Source organism: Phyllostomus hastatus, unplaced genomic scaffold (genome assembly GCF_019186645.2).
Source record: "Phyllostomus hastatus isolate PE091 unplaced genomic scaffold, TTU_PhHast_1.1 phas_contig_113, whole genome shotgun sequence".
NCBI lineage: Eukaryota > Metazoa > Chordata > Mammalia > Chiroptera > Phyllostomidae > Phyllostomus > Phyllostomus hastatus.
The window spans coordinates 10835737-10842883 of NW_025333530.1; the positions used below are offsets into that span (position 1 = coordinate 10835737).

General features: G+C 43.8%; 1 pseudogene; it reads left to right on the plus strand.

The window, feature by feature from the left end:
- LOC123817633 overlaps nt 1-5777 on the plus strand; it is a 145941-nt pseudogene extending 140164 nt beyond the window's left edge.
- Nucleotides 5778-7147: the final 1370 nt, after the last annotated feature.

Genomic DNA, 7147 nt, shown 5'->3' on the forward strand with positions numbered 1-7147 from the left:
CCTTTCTTCTGCAAAAGATTAGCTAACTAAGTGACTGTGGACAAGTTATTGATTTCTGAAGCCTCGACTTTTCTCATCTGTACAATGGGTATAATAACTAAAATTCAGAGAATTGTGGTGAGGATTCAATGAAATAATTTATTTGGGGCCCTCAGCACAGATCCTGGAACATAATAATTTGTTCAGTGAAAGTTAGCAATCATTACACTACAGAAGAGTGAGGGATGTACTTACTTCAGGAGCATGTGGCTCACTAACATGTTTTCATGCTATCATGGTCATTCCTTGGCTAAACCTACAAAGGTCTTTCCTTGGTCAAACTGAAGTAGAAGATGTAGGCAACAATTCAAATAGTTTGGGCCCTAAACTCTACTTTCATCTGAATAGTTCTTTTTATAATTAAATTTATTGGGGTGACATTGTTAATGAGATATAGGTTTCAAATGCACATTTCTATGATATATGATCTGTATATTGCATGTTCTCTAAATACTTAAAGTCAAATAAAATAATTCTGAGAAGTAAAAGGATGTTAAGGACCTGGGAATCCTTTTAAGCGTCTTACAGAAAGTTGAAACAAGAGGCTGTTTGCCATTTATATTTGTAAATGGGACCTCTTGCTAGGGTTTTTCCATATGTCTCTTGTTTCTATTGTGTTCCTGAGGGGTTGTGTGTATGTCTGATGTTTCCTTAATGGCCTGAGATGCTACCAAGTGTCCAGAGTGAAATAAAGCATCACTCTTAGGTACTGGTGAAACATATTCAGCACATCTGTAAATCCATCTCCTGGGTCAGAAAGCCATATAAATAGAGTTAACATCACATTAATGCTGTTTATCACCAAGTTCAGGGCTTTGGCTTAGAAGAAAGGTAGGCTGCATCTTTATACAAATTATCTCAGCTTTACTAACTCTCTGGCAAAGAAACAGTAATTGCTTCCTTCATTACAAGGTGCTGCCATAGCCAGTCCCTTTTATAGGTGAGCAAACTGGGGTCTATTAAAACCAAATTATACACAAACTTAGTTTAAACAGTCTGTCATTCTGTCTAGAAAATGTTGGGACCATTGTGTTGCATTCATGTCAAACTGGAAAGAGAATGATCTTTGGTACCAGAAAGAAAAACTTAGCTTCAAATCCTAGCTCCACTGATGTGTAAACTTTGGCAAATTGTTTATTTTCCCTAAGCCTTGGTTTTCTCTTCTGTATGACAAGGACTGTAATGCCTCTTAGGATAATTTAATTATTTGTGCATTTTATTTATACTTGCTGAGGATGTATTATGTATCAGTCTCTGATATTATAAGAATTAAGTGATATCATAGATGTAAGTATCTGACCAAATGCTGGAAATATGGTGGTTACTCCAAAAAAAAAAAAGTGTTCTCATTCTCTCAAGCCACATAGCTTCAGCTGACCTTTCTCCAGAGAAGAATTTATCCATCCCAATATGAGAATGTGTCAGACCTGGAGTATTTGCAGACTGACTTCATCCCTGTCTCTGCCACACTCCCTCTGAATCCCCAGACTCTTGAGACTAGAATAGTCTAACTCTACAGATGATCTTTGAGGAGAGAGAAATCTCTGACACTCCAGGCCCTAAGTGATAAGCACAAGGATATTCAAAATGATCCTGATTATACTACATAAAGGCGATTTGTCAAAGGGGACAGGTCCTTTTAGTCCAGTTCATAGGATATCTGACATGTGAAGAGTTCTATCCATTCTAGGGCCAAGCATGTGGCTCTCCTCAAGGGTGAGAAAGACACCAGGGTCACAGGAAGACAGAACGCTTGGGAAACAGGTCAAGCTGCAGGCAGGGTAACCTAGGAGGAAGAATTACTTGGGCAGTGGAATCAAATATCTTGATCCTCTTGAGTGCTCACCCCCACTTCATCTTTCCATTGACCTCACACTTTACTCCAAGAACCTTCTCCACCATGGCCCAAGGGTCACCCTCTGCTCTCTCTTCGACCCATCCCACAACAGCATACACATCTGACCCTTGTTAGTGCCTTATTTCTCTTTCCACTGTAGCCTCAGCCATGGCAATGAGTGCAGGGAAATATAACAACATAATCCTCTTTATATCATTCAGTCCCCAAAGGTCCTTACTCAAAATTCTCTATTTATCTGGTCATTAGATCTAATTAAATCTCTCCAACTTAGAGCACTGATGAGTGGCACCACTTTCTCTCACCAATTAGAAGACAGGAGATTAAAGAATGCCCTCGACACTTTGTCCTTGTAAGGGTGGAGGCAGGGGAAGAGGCAGGAGAGAAATGCAGAAGATTGTCCTTTATCACTGAAGACAGTGTTGATGTAATGTGAGTTCTGCCCCTCCCCCACCCCCACCAAAAATTTAGTTTTTGTGTGACTTATCCAGCTATCCCAATGAATGTGCATTAAGTAGTCTGTTGTTTCTTATAAAAATATTTACCTCTTTCTAAAGATGAATTTGAACAGCTTAAACAAAGGACATTTATAATAAGACAGTTAAATAGAAATCAAAAAAAGGAAACCAGGATTGAAGAAGAAAGAAATAAACAAACATATTAATCTAAAAGATTAATTAACATATTTATTGTAATTTACACAATCTGATTAGCGCTTCCTGGTAGTTAAAGCAAAAAAGGAAACATGGCATATTACCATAGCTGTCATTATTTAAAAGAGGGAAGCGTACTTTCCCACTATCCTCTATTCTTATGGGATTAAACAATGAGTTGGTTCAAAATTCTGAAAGAAATTTCTCATGTGGGTCATCACTTAGGAGACATTAGGAGATAAACAACAATCTTACTTATACATATTGTCTTGCATTTGACAGGCAAGGTTCTGAGTGTCCAGAGCTTGAGAATAGTGTTTTCTTCTTTGAAGAGCTGCATTGCCCACAGAGGGCTCAAATACTGACCTCTGCTTGATCAGAACAGTGCTCAGGTCATCTTGGCTCACGAGGTTGTCAGGGAGGGAAAGGCTCCCACTCCTACCATGTCTGACTCCTCAATAAGGTCCTTCTGAAAAAGGATCTCTACACTTTGTCCCTACAAAAACAGACCTGTCCTCTCTACCTTACCTCACGGATGTGTTTGCTAATGAAGACAGTCATGAGACAGAAAGAGGCCTTTGGCACTTTGAGGAGCAGATGTGGGGCATCTCCAGCCTTACCCCCTGAAGATGATCTCTGCATAATCTTCTGTCTTTCTTCATGACAACATTATTGAATCAGATCTTGCTTCTTCCCCTCTTCTTCTGACATTCCAGGGTACAATTCGGTAAGGACATGCAAGGAATTCTCTTTCAAGCCCACTCTATTATTCAAAGTGGAGTCAGTTCTGGTGTAGTCAACCGAAATCCAAACCTAGGACTGGAAGGCAGTGACACATGGAGGCCAAGGGATGAGTGAGGTGATCTCAGGCTCACTTACCCTGCTTTGTTCCCTGCCATGAGGAAATAGGGAAGCCGGGCTTCCACTCAAGCACAGACCCATGGGGAAGCACATTTATGCTAAAGAAATTCTTTAGTACACAAATTCCTCTGTTCTCATCCCAGACTGCTTCAAAAGAGACAGACCCTTGGGTTCTGAGTCAAGCTCATGTCCCACACACCCCACCATATCCTGAGCACCCAGCCCTTTTTCTGGCTTTCTGCATCCCCCCACACACTGGAATAGCAATGCCTTTAAGGGACTTCCAGATAAGAGCTCCCCCTTTGCCCTTGATTCAATAAAGCTCCCATTCGAGGACCCTTCTGGAGAAATGTGCCTTCTTATCTTATCATGTCCCTGTCTCTAGCACTCAGCTACCCCCAGCTCCTGACTTGACTTCTCACCTCTAGGATCCTGAATTTTTCCTGCACTTTGGGGTAGTTCCATGCTTCTCTTCTTGTGATCACCAGGTAATGCTTCTACAGCTCAAAACTGCCTCCTGGATGCTGATCAAAATCTGAAGCCTAGTGGTTTTTCTCCTCACTTACCAAATGCTGCTAAGGCCAAGCCCTTTGGTGCCAGAGCAGGTTTCTGACTCTCAGCCTGAATTCTTTTCATGCTGTGGCAGCTGCCATCCATTCACAAACCACTGAGTAAAAAAAGATAAAAACTTGGGGAAGAGGAATGTTTGTAAAAGCTGCCATTGACTATTGTTACTTCAAGAGGGCTCTCCATTTCTAGCCAAAGCCCCCTGAAACTTCTAATGTCAGTCCCTTGAACACAGTTCTTTCTTCTCATTGTGATTTCAGTGCAGAATTTGAAAAAAGCCTTTGTGGAGAGAGATGAGAAGGCAGCAGCTATAATTCAGTTTTCTCGAACCAAAAAGCATGGGTTTGGTTATTTGAAAACGACGACAGCCCTGGCAGCCACTACTTTTGTGTCCTTTGGATTCTCTGTGTCTTCGTTAGTAAATTGAGGCTGGAGGCTTATTTTCCGCGTGAGCGTTTAATGAGATTATGCATGTCAGGTGTGTGGTGCAGTGCTTGTCACGCGACATTGTGACCACGTGACGTTTCCTGGAGTTCAGTTCCTTCTTCTTCTTCTCCTTTTGCCCTTCCCTCTCCTTTCTTCCTTTTTCTTCCTTTCACCAGTTCTGGGCTTTTTCCCTGTCCCCATCTCAGAGCTCAACTGTGAGCTGAGAAGCCCATGCGGCCAGTGCAGTAGGAACATCATTTCCAAAGGGGGCGCTCTAAGATCAGGAAAAATGTCTTTGGGGACCTTGAATGTGTCTGCGAGGACTTGTGTGCTGGTACCTATGACTGGGCATTTAAAAAATGACTTTTATGAAATCTTTGCCTTGATATGCTATCAATTTTTCCAGATGCCTTTTCAATATCTGTCTACAGAACTGTATGAAATTATAGTAAATCCTACAGCTGGGGGGATGACGATATGGCAGCTGGAGACAGACATCTCTGGTGCCGATGAAATGAGACAGCAACATTCTCCTGGTAGTAGGTTCATACTGGGGGCTCCCAGGCTGTGAGCCTCCTGAACGCAGGACTAGGGCCACCAGCATGGGAAGCTGCCTGCAGCTGTTGCCCCTGTCTTGGGTCCTCTGCCTTCCCTCTAGGTCTGCACCTCCCAGACCAGACACAGATCCAGGCTTCAGGCTTTTGGGCAGTGCAGGGTGAGAAGCTGGCTGGGTTGCCCTCCCTGGGTGAGACCCAGGGCCTTTGAGATGAGGTGAGGCAAGAATGAAGGTTTGAACAGCTTTGTGTAGACCCTCCTGGGCTGGAAAAGGGAGAACGTGGTGGTTAGAGGAAGCTAAGAGAACAGCTTGCCTGTAAATAAGAAGCCTTAAGTCATTGGCCTGGGGTGGTGGGAGAGAGGGCCAGAATCTCCACAGCCCACCACTCTGTTTATTAACATTTCAAGTGAGCAGGAGCTAAGGAGGCAGGAGAACCTCTAGGATGGGGTGCTGCAGAGTTCCTGAGAAAAGTATCAGAGAAAGGGGAACAGTGCTTGGCAAGCAGTTGTCACCTAGATGGGAATGAATGGGCAGATACACAGATCTGAAATGAACCAAAAGTTTCCCCTCCAGTAGGCTTTTATCTTCCTACCTAGGAAGACCAGGGGGCTTTGAAGAAGACCCACCAAGCGACAGCTCTGGAGGGCCCGGAAGTGCCTCTCTCAGCCGTGGCCCTGCTCTGCGGAGATCCAGGGAGCAGCAGGCTGCACAGCAGCTTCGAGATACGGAGGGGCTTGCTGCTCCTCCGGAACACCCGCCCGCCCTAGGCACGGCCGGCCCCGGGTGCGGCCCTGGCACGGGAAAAGAAGAAAGGTCCTAAGCATGTGTTACAACAACCTGCCCGTTTGCTGTTTAACAGCGCTTGTCATCTCGTCCGTTTTGTCCACCTGCCAAGACTGTTTCCACCCAGCGCTCAGAGTGGGAGGCAGCCCAGCACCCATCTGCGGCTGAGAACAGATGAGTGTGCTCGAAGCGCAGGAAGTTAAGAGGCTGTTCTCTGCCCTGGTGGGGAGACCTCTGGTTTGAGGCAATGCTCCTGAGGGCAGCAGAGATACTGTCAATTACGAACCTGCCTTTCAAGTCTCCAACGGTTGGGATGGGCTCTGTCTGTCAATGGATGTGCACAGGTCCAGAAGAAGCCCCCGAGAGGGTCGGCGGGTGGGGTTGGTGGAAGCTCCCTGTCTACCTACCTCTTCCCTTTACCCTCCAACTCTCTGTAATCTGTGAAGGTGACATCACCCAGAGGGCAATTGTGTCTTATCTGGGGTGGTTCTCTTCAAGGGGAGTGGTCTTTTCTCCCTTTGCCTTATTAGCATGTCAATCTAATCCAACATGAAGTTTCCCATGCTTGCTTGGTTCACAGCTCCTTTAGTCTCAGGAGCTCTTTGTGGTGCTCTGTTGGCCAAAAGAAGTCACAGTTCCACTTTTTTTAATTAGCCAGGTTCAAACAACCTAATGAGTATTAATATCCTAAAAACTTGATAGCTGTTTGAAAATATATACATATACTAAAGGGAAAAAATGTTTATTTCATTCTTAGATAATCATAATTACTTACTAATGGATGTGCATACATATTGGTACACACAAACCTTGGACACAACTGCCTTCACTTTTAGTTCCGCATTGATTTTTGTGTTGTACTTGCTTTCTATCACAGCAAACACAGAAAATTCGCCTTTATTAAGATATGACTCAACTGAAGGAAATTGTGAGATCTATTGTCAAAACTGTAAGCTTCCTTGAGTTAGTAATTTGCTCGGTGTCTGGAAGCTATTGAGTACCTCCATTTCCCTCCAAAAGGTAAAATATCCTGCAGGGCTGTGTGAGTTCACTGTGACTTAGGACACCTTGGGAGTTTGGAAACAGTGGCTCTACTCTCTAAAGTTATTGCATCTCCTCATGTTGAAGGAAGTGGTATGGGCTAGAAGTTGGGATGGGGCAAGGAATAGAGAAAGAAAAATTGCTAAGACAAACCCATACCTTAACTTTCTCTGGACACATTCTCAGATTATGCTTATTCTATTTTCTAGGGAAAATCATGAAGCTAGGGTCCTTTCTGGACATATTAAAGACGTGTTGTACTGAATAGGAATGGATACCTCCATGAGCTGAGGGATGAGTTCATAGGGTTATGCCTGGTACAATTTGGTCACTTCTCTAACTATTCCTAGGCCAATTATTTCTCCT